The 24,469-nt window shown below is 39.0% G+C and overlaps 1 protein-coding gene across 1 annotated transcript in view; it reads right to left on the bottom strand.

Moving 5' to 3' along the window:
- PAG1 (phosphoprotein membrane anchor with glycosphingolipid microdomains 1) overlaps window positions 1-24,469 on the bottom strand; it is a 109,001-nt gene that overhangs the window by 58,392 nt on the left and 26,140 nt on the right. The window lies entirely within an intron of this gene.

Raw genomic sequence — 24,469 nt, forward strand, 5'->3', positions numbered from 1 at the left:
ATGCAGCTTAAGTATGAAGATTTTTTAAATCTCAATAAATACATTCGGTGAGACAAACTGAAAATCTGGGCTTGAATTTACAAACATAGGATCTTTAAATAGGTTGTCAAAGATGATGAAAAAATTTAGTTCAGACTGGACTTCCTAAATATTATTAGCCCTCTGTCTGACTGTTGTAAAGAAATTTCTTTTTAATAGGCTGAAATATGAGACATGGCCATTTTTAATACAAGGAATCTCCAACAATTGTGACTAATGAAAGAAAATCACCATGTCAAATTATTATTTTTAGGGGGAAAAAAATGAGCTCAGACATTCATAGTAAGGAGTGAAGTGTGATTTTAACCTAATCTTTAATGAAGTCAGTCCAAACCAGATGATGTCTTTACTACAGAGCTTGTTCACAACAGCTGGAGATTTCTCTGTAACTGTAATAGAGAGCATGATGGAAAAACTTGTTAAAAAAGGTAAAGAGTCATAACTTACAACCTCCAAACACATCTTTGCAGCAGATGCTCTTCCCTTAGATGCCAGACTAGGAAACTTCATTCAGAGAAGAAAAAAGAAAAGCTGAGAAATTGAGCCAGATTTTTTTAAAATAGATTATTATGGGTAAAATTTTCATGCAGATGGTCATTATGAATTCTTATCTCAAACAAGGCGATTAGAAACAGATTTCCCTTTTAAATGAAGATCAGCGATCAATTTTCTGTAATGTAATCTTCTTAGATCCTTGCCCCACCCCACGGATAATATCAGGCATATAATATCTGGATATTTGGCAGAATTATGATGTTGATAGTAATAACGTGAAAATAATAAAATAGGTACTCTGACTGAAAGAGCATGTATTTCTTTATTCCCCGAAACAAAAAGAATAGTTTCCATAATATAACTGCAACAATATGTGAATTTTGGGGCAAGTTTTCTTCATCTTGAGTAGTGGGTTTAGGAGGACCATCATGACTTTCATCTCTCATCACTTTCATCTCTTTCATCACTTTCATCTCACACTAGTTTGCTTTTCTTTCTGCTCTTCTTAAGAATATGCAACTACTTTATTCCCTAAGTAGGATACTCATTTTATTTTACCCTTGTGATTATCACTTCTGCTAAATACAAGAGACATTAAGTGAATAAACCCATGAACCTCAGTGTTCAACTTGAAGTTCAATACTGGTTAAGTAGCGCTCTTGAACCCTCACCATAATGCCATACAAAAATTAATACAATTGCTCTACAATTTTAAGGCATCAGTAATCAGAAAATTATACAGTGAAGTGCATAGTTATCGAGCACATACATAGGTCTTTATGCCATGAAAAATGAAACGTCAGATACCTGTCTATGACACTAACTTTTGCTCAACTGATCTGTAAAGCAGATTTATCTTGGGGAAGTGGTGGGCTTGGTTGGCAGTGCCACAGCTTCCTCTGCCCGTTTGGGGAAACCCCTGATCAAACTTTTCCATGTGTACTGTAGAAATGCAGAATCTGTACTCACGCACAGGTGGAAGATGTGCCATTTCCGCTGGTATTAAACAGAACTAGATGAAGGAAAGAGGGAAAAACTGTGCAATCTTGTTTGTGGCATTGAGTCATTCTTGATTCTCAAGTTTGTTGGCTTGCCACACTGTATGTCTGACACAAAAGGCAAACTCGCTCTGAAAGCAGAGTAAATCAGCAAGTAAAATTCTCAGAAAAAAACCCTGAAGTCTGTCCGATACTTTCTTAAAAATGCATATTACACCTGCTTCAGCCATGAAATCTTAATTAATGTGTTTAATATATTTGGAACAAATAGTCACATCGAGCATAAAAAATGTAAGCATGGAAATTGGGTGAGAATAATCTCAAGAGGAAAAAAAAAAGGAGCAGATGCTTTTGCTGCTTATTACACAGGATACAACTCAAGTAATGATAACCATTGTTATGGCTGAACCAAAAAGAAAGCTTTGCATGCTTTAAGTGGAATAAATTGTCATCTCTATTCTTCTCTTTTTTTGCCAGTTAAAGAAACATGAGCTTTAACATATGAATGGACAAAACAAATTGCTGGATTTTCTGTGAAATCTTAATTATATATTTTTTTCAAGGTTAGGGAGAACAGAGATTATGACACATGCTTTCTTCTGAAATCCACAGAGCAGCACGATGCTCAAAGGACTACGCATTGTAATGCAAGATGAGAAGTGATGAGAATGGAAAAGAAAAGGCATCTGAAGGGCCTGATCTCCACTCTGCAAACGTGACCCCCATCTGCTGGTAGGGCTGCAGGGCAACCCTGGGGCTGAGCAAGCAACACGCCATGTCCTCCTTTCACACTCAAGCTCCTTGTGTCACTTGTCTGATATCCTCCCCCAGAATCACTATCAAAACAGCACAAAAGCCATGTTTCACGCAGAGCACTGAGTACACAGCTAAATATGCAGGTGTCCTACTAGGCCTCTGTTGGCAGTGCAGTACTCACCTGCACTGCGACTGGTGCCAAAGATAACTTGTCTGAAGAGCTGAATTAAGAGCTTCTGCCTGTCTTTTGGAAGGCACCATGTCAACATGGGACGTGGCACTCAACTGCACAACAAAAACAGGGCTTGGCTCTCTCTCATCTCCTGCATCTTCTTAGCTACCTAAACCTCACTCCAACTCCAAATCTGATTGTAACTGCCAGGAACCATCCTGTCTAACACCCATCTGTGTGATTTCAATCCAGCTTGCACAGCTGGTGGAATCTTTCTTCTTGAAGACTCTCAAAAGCTGCCTGGACATGGTCCTGGGCAACCTGCTGTTCCTGTTTTAGTAGGGGGGTTGGACCAGATGACCTCCAGAGGTCCCTTCCAGCCTCAACCATATGGTGATTCTGTGAAACTGCTGAAATTTTCCTCACAGCATGGGTGGTCTTCCAAGAAGTAAACCTATCTGCTCCAGGAAGGGTGATTTTCTGCAGGCAGGTCAATATTTAGGCTGTGCTCCTGCACAGTGATCACTCATTATCAAAGAGGAAGAAGAAACTCAGCACATTCCCACAAAACCAAAGCACCTTGAAAAAACAGATGCATCTGACAACTGTCCCATCACGAGTTGTCCAAACCATTGTTCCCATTTTCTGCTTTGTTGCAGCTACATGCCCAAGAACACATCTTCTCCTATGCCGCCCATAGCGTGCAGACACGTTACACCACTGGGGAATGCTCCGAACATGTGGAAGCAGCTAGCAATTTAATTAAAACATTCACACACACAGAGGCACGTGCACATCCTATTTCTCAAGAGAAACACCTTAAATAAACATACTAGCACACAGAATTGCGTGAAGACTCCCATATCCCTTCTATAAATTGAAGAATCACCATCTTAGAGGTGATTTTTATTTTTACCTCTGCTACACCAGGAAAAGGCTGTTCACAAGCCTTGCAGATTATCAGGGACTGTCTTCTATTTCCTGGCCCGGCTTCACCCCTGGATCGTTTGCTTACTCTTATGTCATTTAACCTAAATAGTTCTTTTCCCTCCTTGGTGTTTACTCTCCTCCTGGACATTGACTCTCCTAGAGAGAGCAGCATCTCCGCCCTTGTTTTATTAGTTAAACAAACCAAGCTTTTACTGTGCCTTCTGGTTCAACATGCAATCCATTGTTCCCCAGGCTGTCCTGAGAGCCCTACTGCGAACGTCTTCCAGTTTGAACGTGTCATCTGTCTTTAATGTGCATAGTACATGCTATTCCTACTGTGCTTTGTCAACACTTTAAAATATGTTGTTAATACTTTCCGTTCCCTGCTAGAAATACCTCACCCACTATCCTTTTGTCATACATTTATCTTATTATAAGGAGCAGCATACAGGTAGCTTGATTCTAGACAGGATCCCAGACCTAGAATAAGTCTTAGATCTAGGATCCTAGTCCTAGGTGAGCTAATATAGCTGTGTTTACTTTTTCATGGTTTTCAATTGATGAGCTTCTAGCTCCAAGACTAAATTCAGATGCTTACTCCCCAAAAGCATGACCTTTCACTTTGCACAATTACATTTCATCCCAAGTCTATTACTCCAACTTGGAAGAAAATCTAATCCTCGTATGATGTTATGATTCTGTTCTGAAATGTCAGTGACTCTTACCTTTGAGTCATCTGCTAATCCATAAGCGCACTGCTTTTTATTTGTGCCAATGACAGGAAGATATTCGAAGTGTTTCATTTCCTTTGAGGAACTTAATTAATAGCCTCCCCTTGGCCCAACACTCCCCTTTCAAAACTATTTATTCATTATTTATTCCTTTTTATTCAATTTTCTACCTACTTAAATTTTCTTCTGTAAATCTTCTTCTCTTACCATACTGGTAATTCTCCCAACCAGTACCATATTCAAGTTCTGTATCAAAGTTGAGATGGATTACATCTATCGCCCTTCCTCAGCAACAGAACCGAAGAAGATGAAACAGTTACCCTTGGCACAATATATTTGTTAATGATTTTTTATCTCATTACCCACTTGCTTCCATGACTTTATTATTTTCTTCAAAATTTGCCCTAAAATATTACATACTCTAGAGGCTGGCTTAACAGGCTGTTATTTACCAAATCAACTTCCCCTAGCTCTATCTCATAATTTGAAACATAAATTTTATATTTCAAATTCTCATTGCACATTGCAGAATTTCTAAGAAATATATTGAACAATCTCATATATCAATAAATATCTTTTCAGGCAGGAGCAGAAATGTTTTTAAAGGTAGAATTTGATGACTTCTGAAATATTGCTAGTCTCTGGAAAAGAACTGCTGGATATTATGTTTCTCTATCTTGTCCCTGAAACTGCATTACTGTTCTTAATGTCATACTGCTCTGGCTTTTTTTTTTTTTTTTTTTTAAGCTAAAATAGCAAACATGGTTCCTCTTTAAAAAGGCCTTCCACATGAAACCTAAAATCAGATACCTCCCCATAACTTAATCACAAATGTTAAAAAGGTCAAGATTCTCTTCACCCCCAAAGTAATTGTACAGTTCTCAATAACAAATTTAATTTCTCTCATTTGGAGCAAACATATATAATGCAAATGTTATTCAGAAACTACTACATTTTGGAATTAAACACACTTTTTTGCAGCTGCTGTTTTAAACATCAGTTTGGAAATTAAGCAAAGTCTTGTCTCATTGACATATCCTTGCATAAACATTAACTTCAACAAATGAGTTTAAGTGTTTTCAGCCACCAACTGTGGCACTCAGCTGTATCTTCCACTTTACACTAGCCCACGACCTAATTAGCAGCACTGCAAATAGTCTAGGTATCTACTTATATCATGCACAAAGATGTAATTAGAAGCGTGTGTATACACAGATATGGATGAAGAAAAGAGAGAACAAATATACAGCTCCAACTGGTATCTTTATTAACTCATTCTCAGCAGCAGTATCATACACAGTTAGTATGAGGTTAATGTATACCACACACTGTGACCTTTCTGACTGAATTTAATTGCATCTCTACCAAGGATAAAGAAAAATTATAAGGCACATGCTGATTGATTTTCTTGCTTGTAGACCACAAGAGCTCATTTTAACAAAACCTTGCCATTAGATTTATAATACAACTGAAAAAGTGTTTCAAATAATATACACTGTAATCTAATTTTTGAAACAATTATACCAAAGACTCTCCATCATAAACCACAAAAATCTCCATTTACCTCTTCTGTAAACCCTCTCTATTGCATACAGCATTATTCTTCAATTGTTACCATGCTTAAAATGTGTGCAACACTGTCAGAGTCTTGCTGCCAAGCATTAAAGAACACTTTTAGGCATTCTACTCCTGTAATCTTCAGGGACTACAAGTCAGGGGAAAAGCAAAGTAAAAAGAAAAGACAGGTCATCATGAATCTAAATGCAAAGTAATCTCACAATAGACACTTCCACTATACATGCACAACATACTCAGTTTCCACAAGAATTTTGCTGTCCTTAATGTAGTAAATCTGAGACCACTGTCTTCATGAACATACCACTGCACTGTGAGCTGTTGTGAAATTGTAAATTTTACCAGAATATCTTATACAGTGCAATTGCTGTATAAAGTATGATATGCCTCTTTATAGGGGCTTTATTCTAAGCTTAGTTTCTTTTCTTTTAGGCCAACTTAGATTTTTTTTGCTCATTTTTCATTATTATTTTAAATACATTTTTTGTGCTATTTTCAGATATTGACTAGTGACACCATACTCTACACTAAAAATACCCATGGGGATCTTTGAGATAAGTGTTTGTTTAAAGCAGATCCCGCTCGCAAAGGATGAAAGTAACAGCCAACCAACCATGCTGGGGTTTCACATTTTTTTTTAAAGGAAACACATTTTGTCATTAATGTATAGGTTTTTTATCTATTGCACTCATCATCGTTGCCAGAATGACTCATCTCCATTAATGCACTGAGCAGCACTGTGCACAGCTGAACAATCAGTTGGATCAGTTGTGTTTAGAGGAATGGAAATTTGGATGACTCCCAAATTATGGTAGACCTAAGGTCCCATTTGCCATCAAATCATTTGTATCAGAAATGACTTTAAATGACAACATTAAAATTAAATTTGTCCCATGTTTAACATGCCCATTAAAAAGAAATCCTTAAATGCCATTCATTGAAGCTCAGATGTGGATAGTCAAAATGACAATGTGGTTGGCCACAGCCCACCTCAGCAATATCCCTGACTTGTACAATCTGCAACATCTGTGACATCAAGGCTGAACCTACCCACTCAAGAAAGGAGAAAACCACTTTTACAGCTACCCCATTTCCACAAGTCTCTGATGCAAAGGTACTGGGAGTGTCATCAGGACGCCCAGAAAAAAAAAACTCAGCAGCAACAGCAGGCTGGGATGAACCTGGAGTTGGAGGGTTTTCACAGACTTTTGAGCAAGCAGTCAACTTTAACAAAGCAATCTCTTAAGAGCCACTGTAAACCCAAATTCACAATTTCTCATTTAATTCATCAGAATGCAAGCTCACTGAACAACTCCATTAAGGCAAAGACAGAATTAGCCTCATCACACATGCAGCAACATATGTCTCTTTCAACATGCACTGCAAAACAGATATGGAATGGAAAACAGATGACTTAGCTTCCTATTCTGTCTACTGGTAAAGAAAACATTCACAAAACCTGCATATCTTCATGTAAATTACTCTGCTGCAAAGATAAATATCAAAGGTATGTGAAATGATAGATAAGTATCAAAAACATCTTAAAAGAATGGAGCGGAACTAAAAACACCTACCAAATCTCCAAAGAGAAAAAAATAAACAACAGTTTATTTGTGTTCCCAGAAAAGCCTCAAGCCAAACATTAGCATTTTCTTTTGGAGGCAACTTTCTGCATATTGAGAGCAAGCTTAAATAAACTGCTGCCTTTTCTTCTTAGAATATTCGGGCAGTCTGCACATTTTTTCCTTAAGAAAATAAACATGAAAACCAATGCAGGAAGAACTTCACACAGAAGTACAAAAGAAATTCAAATACTTCATTATAATTATAAATGAGATCTTGGCCAAGATGACAGACATGTGAAGCGCTGCCAGGTGGGAGTGTTGGCTAGCCATCCTTCAGGAGTACCAGTCACAGAAATTCGCCCTTGTCACCTTGTTCTGGAGATCTCCTTTCTGCACCCTTCATGAATTTTGCTTTGCTATTTTTTTTATTTTTTTTTTTACTCTTCTTTCTCAGTGCTGTCTTAGCCTGTCCCCTGCTACATTCCAGGGCTCTTCTTCTGTATCTCTAAAACCTCAGATGAGGGCTTGTTGGTATAGAACATAAGAGGTTCTGGGGCTCCAGTTTGCTTCCAGCTGCAGTAATTCTTTCTAGTTAGTAAAGCCAGGATGAAAAGCACTGCTGCCTTCTTGCTAGATAGTAAACATTCCTCTTCCACTGGGCACACAAATTATCTTCTGTTATTTGTGAAGACAGCTGACTAATGTTCTTGTTTACTTCTATGAACATATTTATACCATTCCTCGACTAGCCCAGGGAACTGTGCTGAAGGTGCTGCAGCTAACATATGGCAAACAGGAGGAAAAGCCTGAACATTGGAGAGTAGCACACTGCCTTTTACCTTGAGAAACACAGAAATAGTCACTCTGAAGTCTAAATTTGGGCAAAGAAGGCAGCAGCAAAATAGGTATCAGACAATAACTATCTTCGGTGAACATCATTCATCAACTCAGAGGAAACGTGGTTTTCCGCCTCCAGGGACGGGTGCAACATGTACTCATTAATGGCTGTTTATACAGATCAACACTACTGCTGTATTAATTTTTCCCCCCCTTAGATGAGGTATTTCATGATCAAAGTATAGAAATCAACACTGCCAAAGCAGCATTATTTGAGCAGTCAAGTTAAGCACATGCACGTTTGAAGGATCAGATCTTAATGAGGTTTTTTGGTTGTTTTTTGGCATGAATACAGCAAACACTTCAACACAAATATAACTCTGCCCATGCAAAGTGAAGGGCTCTGCTCATGTAATTAGCATCTACAAGCACAAGTATGTTTATAATAAATTAAAAAATCATTAAAAATTTATTAGATTATTTCATAAATAGACTAATTAGTTCTGAATTTCTTAGCTGCTGTCTTAAACCACATGACCAATATATAATCTGTTACCCTTCACTTAACAGTTTTCATTGCAATGAATCCTGTGAATACGACACAACCTCATTAAAACCAACAGATTGTTGGTCAAACCTTTGCACATGGTGCATGAAATTCAGTTCATCCAAGTGAAAACCTCTGTATTGCCATTCCAGCCAATAAGGCTGTAGACGTATCTTTAACTTGGTCATCATAATCTAACTCACATCACAACCTCAATGGACATCAACATACACCTCAGAAAAAAAGGCAGCCTGCTAACTCATAGGGTCCCTCTGAAAATGAGAACACGTCCTGTGATCACCAAGGTTATTTTAAGTTACAAAAGTTGGGTTTAAATTTATCAAATTTGGTTTGAAAGTAGTGAAAATTTCAAAGTCTTCAAGTACAATTTCAAGTACATCACTTTCTGAGAAAGTTGGTGTTAGAAATATTTTCCAGAGGTAGCTTAAGATTTCCAGATGAATAGAGAAAGCAGGAGAAAGTGAGAGACCTGTTCCTGACCAAAAGCTGCTCATTGCCCATATTAAACACCATTTATCCAGGACATGCCAGATGAAACTGGATATTGGGTTCTTGGTGCTACAGGAAAATGCCTGAACAAAATACATTTGTCTGCTCTAGAAGAATTTTTCTCTCTATTGTTTTATGAATGTTTTCAAAAGGCCCAGTTTCACTTTTGTATGAAAAAAAAAAAAAAGCAATTTTCAAATCTAGCATTCTGGAAAAAAAAAACAACAACAAAAAACTTTTTTATTTTTTGACCAGTCATAGACAAAAACAACCAGGCTTCCAGGGCATACACAACAGAAAACCTAATATGAAGTTTTCAAAATATCTACGTAAATGCTTACCTAGGTATCTACTTCAAACCCCTATTACTGTCTGTCCATTTCTCAGATTTGTTCTTACTTTTTCTGTGCATTTTCTACATTCAGAACCATTAAACTTACTTAAGGCATCAATAAGCTATATGAGGAACAAGGCAACTGACATGGCAAAACCAAGCTGAATACAAAAGATCTCTAATACATACTGTAATATTGTCGGAAACCAACAGAGACCACAGAAGCATCACAGAGGTAATAAAGGCAATAAATTGAAGCTATATGAATATCTATTTTTATTTTCAGGACACTTCCTGAAATTACGAGACCAATTTAGCTTTGTTTTTCACACATCACTTATACATCTTGTCAGAAGGCAGCGCACAAACACTGAAATCGATGTTCTCTTGCTAGCCAGGACTAACAGATTTAAGCTAATTGTAACCATCTACATAAAAATGCTCCTTAGTATTCTTCCACAGAACTTTACTGAGGATGAAGTTGTGAACAGAAGAATAAAAACACTTTAAAAAATAAATATACTAATATATTTATTAGTATAATACAAATAAATAAAAATAAATAAATAAATATAAAAGCTTATAGCACACTTTAAGCTTATCATAAAGATGTCTGACTACTTCTAGCAGATTTGATCCTGCTGTCATGCAACAGCTCCTCATTCAAACAAGAGACCTCAGCAGAACTGAGAGGGAATGGGGATCACTCAGTTCATAAACAGTCTCTCACGTTTTTCATACTCTACTTTCAGACCAGACTGTGTGAAATACCAAGTCTCTGCAGCTCCGGCTAATGGGATGAGAATTATCAAGTGTCCACACTTCTCAGCTGAGGGCAGGATGTTGGAATACCAGCTCCTGATGAAACCCTGCTGATGCTGGTGGGGAAATACTCAACTTCATCTTCGTTCCCCAAGGAATGCCCAACAGTGACATAACAGAAAGACAACTGGTCAGTGTACTGCCTCCAGACAAGGACAAAACTATGAGAAGAGAAAGCTTTAGACAATGCTTGTTCTTTTTCTGTTGTTTGCCATTTCTTTCAACAGAAGGCACTAAGGCCTCTGCAAGCATCAAGTGATGAGCAAGTTGCTTGTCCTGACTTCATGCTTAGCTAAACTAACAAGAAACTAACAAGAAAAGAAAAAAACATATGACACCTGTTTCAATATTTTTTGATATTTGACATTTTTCAATATGTGGCAACCTTTTCAGTGTCGTTACATTTGGCTTTGAAGCAGAATTACATTGTTTCAGCTCTACATATCAATAAGATCCTCATTATCTGAATTTCATCAAGACCTTTATACTTTTAGTGTGCATAGAGAGGATGACATTACTGAAGAAGGACTGTCTGAAACAATATTCAGTTCTGTCACTCCCACACAGACCCACACATTGCTGCTGAGGTTAACTGTTCAAACCACAGTGCCGTGACTTAGCCAGCTCAGTACAGCATGGAGACCAACAACTAACGTGAAGATGACTCCTGTTGACAACGACAGCAGTATGTAGTTAAAGTGCACCAATGCAAAGTTCAAGGACGGAGTACAGAGAACGAACCTGGTAATAATCACAAGCACACCTGCAAACCAGAAATCATTTTCTGATGTGTGGATATGTGCGAAGAGTTCAAGTTAATTTAGCGCACAGAATGCAAGACCCCATATTCTCCCTTGCATAACTTGCCTTATGAGGTTATAATGATTTATTTTATTTCTATTGAATCTATGAATTTGCTTTCCTTCACCTCCCCTTCTCCATTTACGTTTGGTTAATATGCAAAGGTAATGCATTTTATTGAAGAAATAAGGAAGGTCTGCATTAAGTCACGTCTGCTTCAGAACTCAGTTGACTCCCCACCAGCTGGAATCTATTATTTGATTAAAAATGTTGTGCCAGCTGCCATGCAGCACGTTTCACTACCCTGATTCCTGGTGGAATTATATCCATATTAAAAATGTAGTCTAGCATGAATCAGCCTCTTGTCAATATTAATGCATACTTGGAAAATGAAAGCATTTAAAAAAGCAATCCAACCCTCCTAGAACTGGCCAACTCAACCTCTAATGCAGAAGGTGCTCAGTGGGGAAGAACTTCAAATTTCACATATCGCAAGGTAGTAGTGTCATAAGGAAATGTCCTAATTATACCCCCAGGTTTGTTTTTCATAGTGATTTCTCTTACCATAAAAACAAACCAAACTTTTCTTCCAACAGAACCAGTCCTGTAATAAAGATGGTTGTTGAGTTTTAAGAATTAAAAGCAAAAGATCTTGTATTTCACTCACATGGTGAAGTATTTATTAGTGGAGGGTAATTATTAGGGAATTTGCCCAGAGCAAAAAAAAATAATTTATAGTTCAAGCCTGCTACTGCTAATTTAGTTAGAACGAGAGACTATGTCAGGCAAAAAGCCCATTTTATTCAAGGGGGATTTCTGCCTGGTGTGGACTGCGGGAATATGTGCCAAGAATATATGCTGTGAATAAGTACTGAAAATGTTGCTCAGTTTCTTGCAGTGCAAGAATATCAAAAGCTTTAAGGCAATCACTTTCAAAGGCATGCTTAAAGAGCCTCTAAATAGGAAACACAGTGATGGCATATTGATAGGACTGATTTTTCTCCATCATCTTTTCCAGCTACCTCAAAGCAAGTTGCAGACTACAGTTTCACTATCTCTAAAAAAAGAGTCCATCAGCAGCTCTGAAGAAAGTTTATATTCAATGCTAGGTTTGCAGTTTGCTTTGTTCAATGGACGTACAATAAAAAGTTCTGATAGCTTCAGATAGCTATAGTCTTTTAATACACAAGAGACAGTCTCGTAACACACAATGTAAGAACATGCAGAGATAAGGCTGAAAGCCCAAGCCCACATCATTTCCTGGTCATGTCGGGTAAGCAGTGCTAAATACTTTCCTTAGAAAAACTGAAGAAGTAATACATGGATATTAAACTGATTAACATTAGTCAATCTAAACTCCCAAGTAGCAGTTAAGTTATACAGTGTACAAAATAACTGGAAGAGAATATAGGAAGTTTTAATCACAGAACTGAGCATAATGGGATGGTCAAGTCACAACGGAGACAGCTAGTACAACCACATGGTTGCTTAAACCGAACTGACGGTCTGAGCCCAGCTGAGAGTCACTCAGCAACCACACCATGGAAAATGTCATCGTAATGGGCAACTTTGCTGACAGTGTCTGCAGACAGGCAAGTCCCCAACAGTGGAGTCCCACCAGCACTGAACTCCTCTTCAACTATACACAAGGATCTACAAATGTCGACACACATGGCAGTTCAGACTCTCTGAGAAGAAGACAAGAAGAAATTAACTTTGCTACATCTTAGAGATCTCCCTCTCAAATACATTTGAATTCAGTTTTGAAGAGCCTGAACTATGACTTCAGATTTTATGGTGTTAAATGATTTGTGTTTCCACAGCCACTTTATGACTTCCTCAATAAGCGAGAAATATATTACTTCATGTATTTTTAGAGCTTTGTACATTTTGACTTTTCCCCCAATTACCTCTTTCACGCCAGTAAAAAGTGCTGTACTGTAGCCCTATCTGTGTTTCTTCAAGTGCCAATTAGAAATGCATTACACACACAGAGATGAAGATCCTGCACATACAGACATGCAACGTGACAAATAGCAGACATGTTAAGTAATGTTTATGCACTTTTCCTGTTCACTAACTTTCCTGGTAGCATAAGCCAGCAACCCCAGTTCACCCTCTTCCAATAACTTAACCTGCCAAGGTTACATTCTCTATTTCTGCTGCAAAAAATGGAGACATTTTCCATGTCAAAGATGTACCCCGACTTAGAACAGCACCTGCTTTGCAGAGAGAAAGCATCAGCTTGTCTAAAGACATCATGAAGACAAAACACCACTGAAAAGGAAGTTTAACATTTCTCCTTGCTATACACTACTTGTCTCAAAAGTGTCACAGACAGTGACATTTAAAATAATGAAGTTCAAGTCCACCAGAAAAGCCATACCTTTAGAGACAGTGTGATTTCAGAAAGGGAACACCATAAAATTTTGTGTAATAAGAGTACAACACCCCGATTTGCCAGCAGAGACATTAAAAAATAGGTTCAACGCCAATTACAGTATTCCTACCCTAAATGGTAACTAAAACTGTATCCCCCCCCCGCAACCTTTACTGGGATGTATTGTGTGTAGGCCCTACATTTCAATAAAAGGAAGCAAATGCATTTAACAGCACACTAGAGAGTTTTTATAAGATATGCGATCTACAGGAAACCTATTGTCCCTCAATAAACATTTGTTGACTAAATGTGTTATTACCATTAATATAACAGTTATTGAAATGATAAAAGATAATGAAGTTTAACTTACATTTTAATAAAACTACTGAGTAGCAACAGTAGTGAGGTATTTTATATTAAAAAAATCATTCATATTTTTGTATTATTATTATTGTTATCTGAAACCTCCCATTTCTGGTGTTCCCAAGTGCCACCACCCATCCACCTCCTGTGTCTCAGCCCTGCTCACAAATGGAAGAAAGGAAGCAAAGGAGGGTCCCTACTCAGCCCACCATCCACCGTGCACCTGCAGAGACCTGCAGTCTTCAGTCCCCAGCCTGCCCACCTCACCCCCCTAGCTCATGTTGCCTTTGTTCCATAATCTGGAAGGCATAAAACGAACGTGGCAGGAGACCTGAGATTGAAGAAGGGAAGGGTTATGACTGAACTCATGACACAGGTTCAGTGCCTCCTTCTGTCACAGAGCTCCTCTGGATGCTTGCAAAAACACCAGGCAAACATCCCATCTACACTCAACCCTCCCATTTCCCAAGCCCCTGACCTGCAGCAGTCTTGAGCATGCACCTGCAAATGGAAGTGCTGGGAGATCTGCCTTGGGAGAGCTGATACGGAATAAAGAAAAATGCCACTAGCCCTTAAAAAAAAGATAGTCTGTATTTCAGCTCAGACATTCAAAATTAATAGAAATATTTTTGGAACATTTCTTATTAAAGGCACGTCTTCATTTTTCATGTTTGCTATATGATAATAGCAGTCCTTTTCCTCACACAGTGCTGTGAAAAAGCCTCTGGAAGTAGCAAAGCACTGAGCCATCACAGTTATTTTCTCTTGGATACGTTACAGTACTATCTAGGAGTCACAGGACAGGATACAGGCACACTGTAGGCTGTACTGAGAGAGAACAAAAAGATGGTTCTTGTCTCTGTGGGTCACATTCAAACATAAAACAAAGGATAATAAATGGATATAGATGGTTCACAAGGAAGCAGGAGGAAACAAAGATGCAGCATCAGTGAACACAAGAGGCAGTGGCTGTAACTCATCACTAACCTATTTTTTTTTTCCTAGGGATTATGGCAGAGGAGATATTAAGAAGGGATTTAAAAGGAGAAAATTAGGTTAAGTGTGTTGATGTCTGCTCAGAGCTCATCCTTAACTTAGTAACAGAAAAGAATAAAGCACGCAGATGCTGGTTTGAACACATGGTAAGTCAGTGATGAAGCTGGTATCACAAGTGAACTGGAGGGACTTATGGATAGATGTGCCAGAAGGGCTCTGGATATGAAATCAGGATGCTTCTTCCTATTATTATTGTAAGAGAGAGTGATGAATTTTACTGAAATACTCACAAGAAAATGAAAACTACATCACATTTGAGTAAAGTAAGAGCTAAACAGGCTTTATGGGGACCATACTTGGCAGTGGACAGAGAAGTGGCATTGTTTCATGATCATGGGCATCCCTATGAAACATGAAAGAAACATGACTTATAGTTCACAATTGTTTTTCAAAACCCAGGATACCATTAGCTAAGTTGTTTGTTTTCATGAGTTACTATCTTCTATTGACTCCTAAAATACCTGTTTGCAAGAGCCAGAAACTTCTGTGCTCCACGACTGTTTTGGTCTTTTAGACATTTATTTATTTACATATGTTCTACCTGCTATTTAATTCTGTTGGAAAATATTTCAAATAATATTTTTTCCGTTTTCGCCTTAGCTCAGCCATTTTGCAAAGTTAAGAAACCAGTGGAATCTGGGGGCAGTCTGAGCTCAGTAACAAATCTGGGTCTTAAAACAAGTTTGACTTTCAGGAGATAAAAATCTCAACAGTAATGTTGCCTTTTATCTAATTAACCTGTGAAATCAGACCAGTGTCTGATGACCTCCCAAAACATCTGTTGTTTTGTTTGAGGCAAGGTATTTCAACAAAAACATGTTGATATTTGGTAAATTATTGTTCAGAGAAAAAAAGGTAAAAGTAGAAAAATGCAGAAGACATCTTCTTTCCATCTACAAAGTTTTTAATGGTAGTTTCCAGATCAATTACTTGACATTTAAAGTTCCAACAAAACATCAGAAGAAAGCAATTTCAGGAACACTTCACAAAAATGAGCAAAGCCTTTTCACTGTACTGTAATTAGATAAACCTTACCAACAAAATATGGATCACCTCTAGTTATTTTGCTTAGTACTCTTCCACAAGGAAAGCTGGTAGGTAACAAACTAGCTTGCCACCATGCTGTTGTCCTGTACACTGGAAGTGCGCACTGAGGACCAGCATGCTGAGAACAAGAAAACTGCACCCAGTCCAGCCTGGTCAGTCTTCTGAGGTGGGCAATCCAGCAGAGCAGCCAGCAGCAAATAGCTCAGGCATTGAGAGAGGCATTGCTTTACATCTCCACTGACTTGTATGGAGATGCTGCACTCCCATGAGGACCTGGCAGCTCATAAATAACTAAATGTGCATGTTTCAGCCCGGCCGGCGTTGAATTCCTCCCTGCAACTGGGTACCCAAGCTTCCCTCCGACTACAGCGCCTTGGAAGGCTCCTATAGGATGAAGCTTATCATACAAGCTTCCCAGCTAGGTTAAATGGACCATGTCCTAAAAGTAGCTACTTCTCTCTGCCGACTACAGGGAGACCTCGGGTGACCAGCTTCGCCGCAGACATCCTCCATCTGAGTGTCCTGAAGAGCACTCCAGGCTGGTGAGGCAGAAAATGTATGTATTCATGTTGTAGTTCTGGGGCTGTGTATTCGTCTGCTCTCAAAAGCAAAAAGTTATGCTCCTGACAGCTGTAACGACAGAACTAAATTAAGAAAATAGAGTTCAGAGAGGCAGAGAGATGTGGTTGAGCTTTGGATGAACAAACTTTATTAACTGACCAGCTATCATCTATCTAAGCAGATTAAAAGAATTATTATTACAGCTCTAGTTTAACGGTTTGGAAAACTGACATTTAAAGTTGCAGCCTAACATTCAGATATTCTTAATGCTGTGCAGTAAATTTGGTTTTTGAAACCTGCTTGTAAATACATGGTAACTCTTGCAAACTAATGGCAGCATTCAAAAGTATTGGCAAGAGCAAATCAAAATGTATGCCTTTTTCAGAAACAAATTATTTTTGTGACTTCATGTTTTTATCAGATAGCAACCATAAAAAATGTGCCCATTGCAACAAGAGCCCAGAAGAAAGTCATTTCTATTACAATTTCTTCAGATCAGGTCAAATGAAATAAGATTTCCAAATCCACAAAATACAGTCATATGAAAACACTGTAGCATCTCTTCATACGCCAAAACACTGCATGTGAAAGTTCAGATATTTGATTTCCTAGAAGATACCACTAAAGTATCATATATTTTCATTCTTTTTAAGGCCATACCACTTCCTGGAAAAAATAAAAATAAAAAAAGAAAGCGTGCATGCTTCAGGCAGTCCTACATATTCTAGCTGGACAGAGATTACACTGTCCCAGTTGAGTGATTTAAAATTTCATTTATTGTGATGTTTTGTGATTGAAGAGGTCAAAACCTCCCCAGGGGAAAACTATAAGGTGGTCTGCAAACCAATTTAAGGAACACACATTAATTTCTTAGCTTCAGGAGGTTAATATGTGCCCCGGTTTCACTTTAAATAATGCCACCCTTGTATTAACCAAGGGAAAGACAGTAACTTTCAAGTCTATAGAGCGGAAAGGTTTTTTGTTGTTATTGTTTCTGCTTTTTATATTTCCCCTCCCCTCTCAAAATATGCAAAACAAATTTCAGAACTCCCAAACCTATATATCAAAGTACCTTCAGGTTCAATGCCAAATACTAGAGTCAAGAAATGCCAGAACAAATTTAGTTCAGCTCCCTTGAGCTTACACATTAAGATGAAATATTTAATTACATGATGACGTGCAATTTTTTCATTACCTGTGTTCTAAATAAAAACAAACAAATTCTGTAATGACCTGATTTGACAAGATATTCAGATCTCTATCTCATTTCAAATATATGACCTCAGTAATTAAAATTACACAAGCATTTACCTTGCAGAGAGACATATACAGTCAGGTAAGAATTTTCTTAAGAATTCGCATGAGTTTGATCTTTTCTTTTTCAGTGGGCAAAACATTTTTGGAAATAAAATGCATCTTCCACCAGCAAATACTGCTTGACACTATGCTGCAATCTAATTCTGAATGAACAAAATCAGCAGAAATTTCCTTTTGCCTTATTTTTTTTCAAACAGGTCTATCACAACAATCAGCTTATAAAAATATTTCAACTCCCATTCTAAAAATACCATCTATTTATTATTTTAATCTGCTGTACAGACATCAGTCTAATACTCAATTAGAATAAGTGGTTCTGAATCACGCGGATTTTGGGAATTTCTGACTCTCTGAACAATGCTGGGGTTTTAAATATTTATTGATAAAAATATTGTATTTCTAACAGAAATCTACATACAAACTAGCAAATTAGGAGAGTGGCAATCCTGCTTTATGACTTAAAGGTGTCTGGGCTTGGATATCTGCCTTCTCTGCCTACTTCCACCTTGGCTCGGATAATTGGAATAAAGATGAATGAAAATTTAGGCCTGCAGTTTTAATAGTAACTATTTGTTATTTAAATTTCCTTTTCTGCACTGAACGATTGCAAGAATGTGTGCTCAGAATTAAAAGGCTGCTCTTTAGCATCAGCACATTGATTTCTTGGGGTCCTTGCAAAGCTTTTCACATTGTTTCTGGACTAGAGATATACACCCCTCTAACTGCCTGTCAGACATCATTTCTGCTTTATGAATAAATAATACGATGCCCAAGGGAAGCGTTGGTCTAAGACAAAAAATCAATATGTGTCTAGCATGTGTTAGGCCGTTGTACAGCTGAAGTCTGTCTCAAATATGTGGAGTAATTTTAATAACAAAACAAATGCTCTCTAAACTGAGCTTAAAAGAGGGTTATTAAGAAAGCACTGCCACTATTTCGCTGTGTATCCTATTTGAAGGATAATAATATTGCCCTCTTAAAATGCAAATAGATATTCATATTGCAAAGTATTTGGCAACTACTTATCCACAAATTTCTAATATTCATGTTACAGAAGTATGGCAGCAACTGATTTTTAACTTTGTTCTTCTTGGAGCAGTTTTGGTATGCATCTGTGTAATAAAGCCGTCTGCTACCACAACTGCCTTAATTTATATTTTAAAAATATCGTCTTCCAGAAATGCTTTCTATTTTTATGGAGGGCCTGGGATCAAAAGTGAAACAAAAGCAGGGTAACAGGGTAAATTAATCATTCATGCAGCTCCCTAATCGCCTTAGTCATTCCTGCAGTGTAAGCCTATTTCCACACCCAGCACTGGTTGCAGCTCCAGCATATCCACCACCACAGTCACAGTGATGCAAACCCATCGCAGGAACATCTGAACCACTCCACCTTTTCAGTATGGGTCAAAATAAGACAACGTTGCCTACTGTCACAAGGGAGGTCTTTAATTCATTTATATTACAGCTGAGAAGAGCTGCAGTCTCACAGCTCCTCATCTCCCCAAAACGTCTCCTTCCTGCTCTGTTTCTTACCAACGCCAGCCTCAAGCATGAAGCCTGTGAGGAAATGGCTGGGGTGTTTTGTAAAAAGGGTACAAACCTCTGGTGCTTTTTCTGAGCAGCTTTGAGGTTCAGCAACTCAGCAACCCAAACAGCACCGGAGGAAGAAAAGGAAGAGGCAAAAGCAAGACAGCGAGCTGTTATCAGACGCATGAACAATCTCTGAGACCACTGACTCCAAGCCAACAGTGTCTAGCCCAGGGACATTGCCCTCAAAAGTCTTTTTCCCGTCCGCCGCTGTGCAGACCTTTCAGTGCAGATCCTCCCCCTGGGAGCATGCTGACAAGGCAGCTCCTCCTGCCACATTCACATAATGAAAAGCACAAACTTCATGTATTTATGACCTTTTCAGGTTGAGGAGCTGCAGCTGAGCGCCCTGGCCTGGGGGTGGTTAGTGCTGCAGGAGAGCTGGCCATCTGGAAGTGCAATCTAAAGAAAGCAGAGGGAAAACCTGATGTCTCGGGGAAAGAAACCTATAGACATGCAGAAGCTACAGCTGAGGTGTTCTGAGGCTCACACTGAAGGACAACATAGCGGAGCCCACCAGCGTCAGCACACATACAAAACACTTCTTTTACCAAATCAAAGAAAGTGAAATGCTAAAGACATGGAGAGGTGGCTTTCCAGAAAAAAAATATAAAAGAAAAATCAAGGAAAAAGGAGAAAGCTCAGGCTGAAGCTCGAGTGTATTTTTATTGATGTTCAATACGTGTAAACCCCAAACCACTGGTAGTGCTGGTGGACTGTTTGTGTTTAAACGTTATCAGGGAAGTAAGCGGGAAGAGAACTGAGAGCTGAGCAGTTATTCCCAAATTATTTCAAACACAGGAAGGCTCCAAATTCTGAGCACCAAACCAGCCCATGCTGTGCACTGAAGGGGCTCTGAGGGGCCTGTGTGTCCTGCCTCTCTAACGGTGGGCAGAGCTGGGATCCCCCCGTCCTGATGAACAATGCCATGTTAGCAAGCCCTCTCTGACCTGCAACCAGCCAGCACCCTGTCCTTCAGAAACACACCTCTGGCACCCATCACACCAAGGCTGGACCTGAAAACCCAATGCAGAGACACAGGAACGTGGCATACCACAGTGAAACCTGTGCACTGCCACCACGCGCCTCAAAGCAGGCCTTCGCCTCCTGCCCCCCACACATGATCCTGTGATTCTGTACGTGCAGGCATGGTGCTGAGGGACATGATTTAGTGATGGGACTTGGTAGGTCAAGTTGACGGTTGGACTTGATGATCTTGAAGGTCTTTTCCATGATTCTGTGATTCTGGATTTCCACCAGCCCCTGGCTGACAGGACCACGTGGCTTAGGACACTCGACCAAGGCACTCTTGACTCGTACTTCCTTATGCATGGGGAAGCCCCTTCCCTGCTGGCAGAAAGCAGTGTGATTTTGGTGATGGTTGCACCAAAACTATCCCAGACTCGTGAGGGCTGTAGAGCAGATTTTTTCACTCGGGTCGCCGCTGATCGCAGTGAAGAATAACGGGGTTATGCAAAGCAAGCACACTTCAGCAGAGCAGAAGCAGGCAGTGACGTACACCCCATGCCACCAACACGTGTGTCACATAGCATGAAATCACACCAACACGTGGTATGGGAAAAGGACACCAAAACAAGGAAGGGTTTTAAGCTGCAGGACACAGCTGAGGAGGAAGCTGTCACCTGAACTGTGAAATTCGTTTAGGCAATTTCTGATGAAAAAAAAATACATTTCCTCTTAAAGTATAAAACCTATGATTAGTACAATTATTTACCTTTAACTATGCCTGGGAAAAAGAATTAAATGCATCTTCTTACAAATAAGAACACAGATTTTCAAGTAATGTTCTGAGCATTTTTCCAGAAATAATAAGAAAACTTGTTTTCTAGGTCAGCAAATTAAGCAGTATTGTGAGCTAGTTCAAAGGGCAGCCCAGTGAGTACCCAGAAGACTATTTCAAGATCCTGCAAGGGATCTCCTAGTCTGGAGGCAGGAGATTTTGGTAACATCAAGGAAAACCTGAATTAAAGACGAGGCCCAGTTTTGCAGCAGTCCTCTTGTGTACAATATGCAGTATGTGAAAACTACTGCCAGATGCCCACCTTCTTTTCCCTTCTGTTTTGGAAGTCATGTTCAGAAGATGGCATAATTAGACTATCAAATACAGAATGAGCAGCAAGTTTGAAGCTGTGATATTTGATTATATATGTAGACATAAAAACATTGTATGACTCATATTGTCAAAAAATACTTTAATGCTATTTTAAATGATCAGTTATGCTTCCTGGAAGTGACACTGGCTGTAACCTCTCTACCTCAGTGTTGTAGAGCCATACCCACCCAAGGGGAGGAACCCCTCAGCGAAATAACCAGACCCTTCTGTGCAGGCATTGCAGCATCCTGGGGTGTGGTTTCACACTGAGAAACCCTCAGCAGTGTAACGGGTTGAAAGAAGTCTTCAATCTACACACCTCCCTTATTGCTAGCCACACATGCCTTCCTGACCTCAATCTGAACACACTTCCTTCAGCCACTCTCTAAACTACACTCGCCAGTTGACCCAGGGCTGGTTGGTTGTTTTTTAACACAGCCAAAAATCCCACACTGCCAGGGTGCAGTTTGATGCTATTTCTCCAGCAATAAAGCTGGCTGAAAAGATCCTGTCTTTACCACTCAGCCTCACTTAAGGCAAAACAGCTGCTTCTGGGTTGTACTACAAATGGGAGCAGAGAAGTAAATCCAGATTTTTAAAAGACCCTGAAACCCCACCAAAATAAATCTTTTTTTTTTTTTTTTTTTTTTTTTCCAGCTCCAAGATTCTCAACTTTTTTGACCCAGCAGGAAAAACCGCTGGACCTACAGCTGTACTCAGATGATGTAGTCTGGCTGTTTAATGCTGATGGAGTATTACACAGCATGATAACCTGTTCACAATTTCTGATTTCCTGTGCAAGAGCTCAACATATCCAGGTCCTTTAGAAATGCAGCAGAGTCATCTACACAGCCTTATTGCAAACAGAATTTCCAAAATGATGAGTGATTCGACAGGAAAGAGAAAGACCCCCTCACCTTGCAGAGGTGTTTCATTTCAAGATCACAGAGAACAGGAGTTTGGAACTAAAACACTTCATCTCTGACAGATTAAAGACAGCTATCACAATGCTCTGGCTTCCAGAGGTATTAGAAGCATGCGTAGTATTAAATTGATTTTATATGGATTTTACCTTTAAGGTGTCTGGCCAGGTTTGTTGATTTCTATGTTCATTTTAAAGGCAATTACTACCAAGAAGCAATATTTCCATCAATTATACACCAATTATATTTATGTATTTCATGTGGGCACAAGATCTGGGACTGAAGCATCTCTGCACTATGTGTGGATAATAAAAAGAGACTCAGAGAGGGGCTTGGAGTATATTCACACAAACTCATTCACTGTAGCTTAGGAGATACCAAGTAAAACAAGTTGTGTAACCCAGTATGCTACCACAGGTGTGCTCTCAGCTTTTGCTTCACAAAATCAGTTAAACCATTAAGCTTGTCTCAGTTAATGAACTTTCCTTTAGGAGAAGCTAGGAACATGCACAAGGTCAGTCAGCATGTTGTGGTTACCTTGAAAGTTTTTCACTTGTGGTCTTATCAACATGCTGAAAGTGAGGAATACCAGCTTGGTATGCCCTAAAATAGCATTAATTCCCTGGAAAGTTTCAAGGCTATCTTTGTGCTAAGAAAGGGACTTGCAGTGTCCACAGTATTTCTCAACTGAACCACAAAGTGAGTGCATTGCATACTACAAAATGAACTGTACAGGTTAACACCTTATATTCAGAAAGAACTGAACACCCCATTCATCACTGGTCTGCCCTAATACAACTGCTTGAGAAAAATCTCTCAAACTACAAATACGGGTGATCACTCAGCTGACTGGCTGATAAAGTCGAAATAGCTAACACTAGGATTCGAAAACACACTTCAACACTTCACTAGCTTAAAAAACAACAACAACAACCCACCATCACCAAGAAAATCTAATTCTATGTAAAGAAGGTAGCTCCTAGTCTAGTGATAAGCCTGCAGGTCACTAAGCAGCCGTCTGTCCTTCTCCTACCAAAATAAAAGATTTCTTCTTTTCCTGAATTCAGTTTGGTTCCAAAAAAAAAAAAAAAATAGTGAAAGTGCAAATGACTGCCAAAGCTTTGGAAAACAGCTCATTCTCTCAAGATCTATTTGTTACCTTGCCATTTTGAATAACCAGAAGCAGAGGTTTAGCCCTACCGCCACTAGATTCATCTTTTGGTCCAGTGCCACATTATCACTTACTAGAAACAACCACACAACAAAGTTTGGGATACTTTTTCAAAAAATGCAGTTTTTGAAAAATCAACACCTGCTAGATGTTGGGAGATCTTAATTATTTAAATGGCAATGAAGTATAAAATTGATTTTGTTCAAATCTCATCAGAGCTTCAGAAATGAATAAAAGCAGCACCCTATATACTGAAGACTTGATCTCGCTGGTCTCCATGCAGTGGTACCAGATACAATGGCAGATCGCATGCCCAGGCTAACTTCTTAACTACTGTAATCTCTGTACCTTCTGACATCCTGCTTTGTAACTTGACTGTGAAATACAAACTCCCAGCTGTCTATTCTGTTATTTATTTTCTGTCCATACACATGGAGACCTCATTAGCTATGCTTTCAGAAGAGGCTTTGAAACAACCAAATGCAATGTATAGATCTGTGGCATCTACAGCAAACACAGCAGCAGCAGCTTTTAAGAACTTGGCAAAGTGAGCAAAGATGACAATTTCTGATAGGCACCTGTTGGTTTCCTTAATCAAAACAGACCTACCGAGCAAACCTCCCAGCACCAGAGGCAGATAATGAGGTAAGGAAAGGTTTTCTAAATAAGCATGAAAATAAACATATCCAGCTGATTTCACCTTTTTCAGCTGGGGCTGGAAGTACTGCTTCTGAAGACATGGAAAGAACTGCATTTTCAGAATGTATCATATCTTTATTTTACATACACACGCTTACATCTTACCCAGCAAATTATGGGTCATGAAGCTGTAAGCA

This window comes from Anser brachyrhynchus (genome assembly GCF_964034855.1).
Source record: "Anser brachyrhynchus genome assembly, chromosome: 2".
Classification (NCBI taxonomy): Eukaryota; Metazoa; Chordata; class Aves; order Anseriformes; family Anatidae; genus Anser; species Anser brachyrhynchus.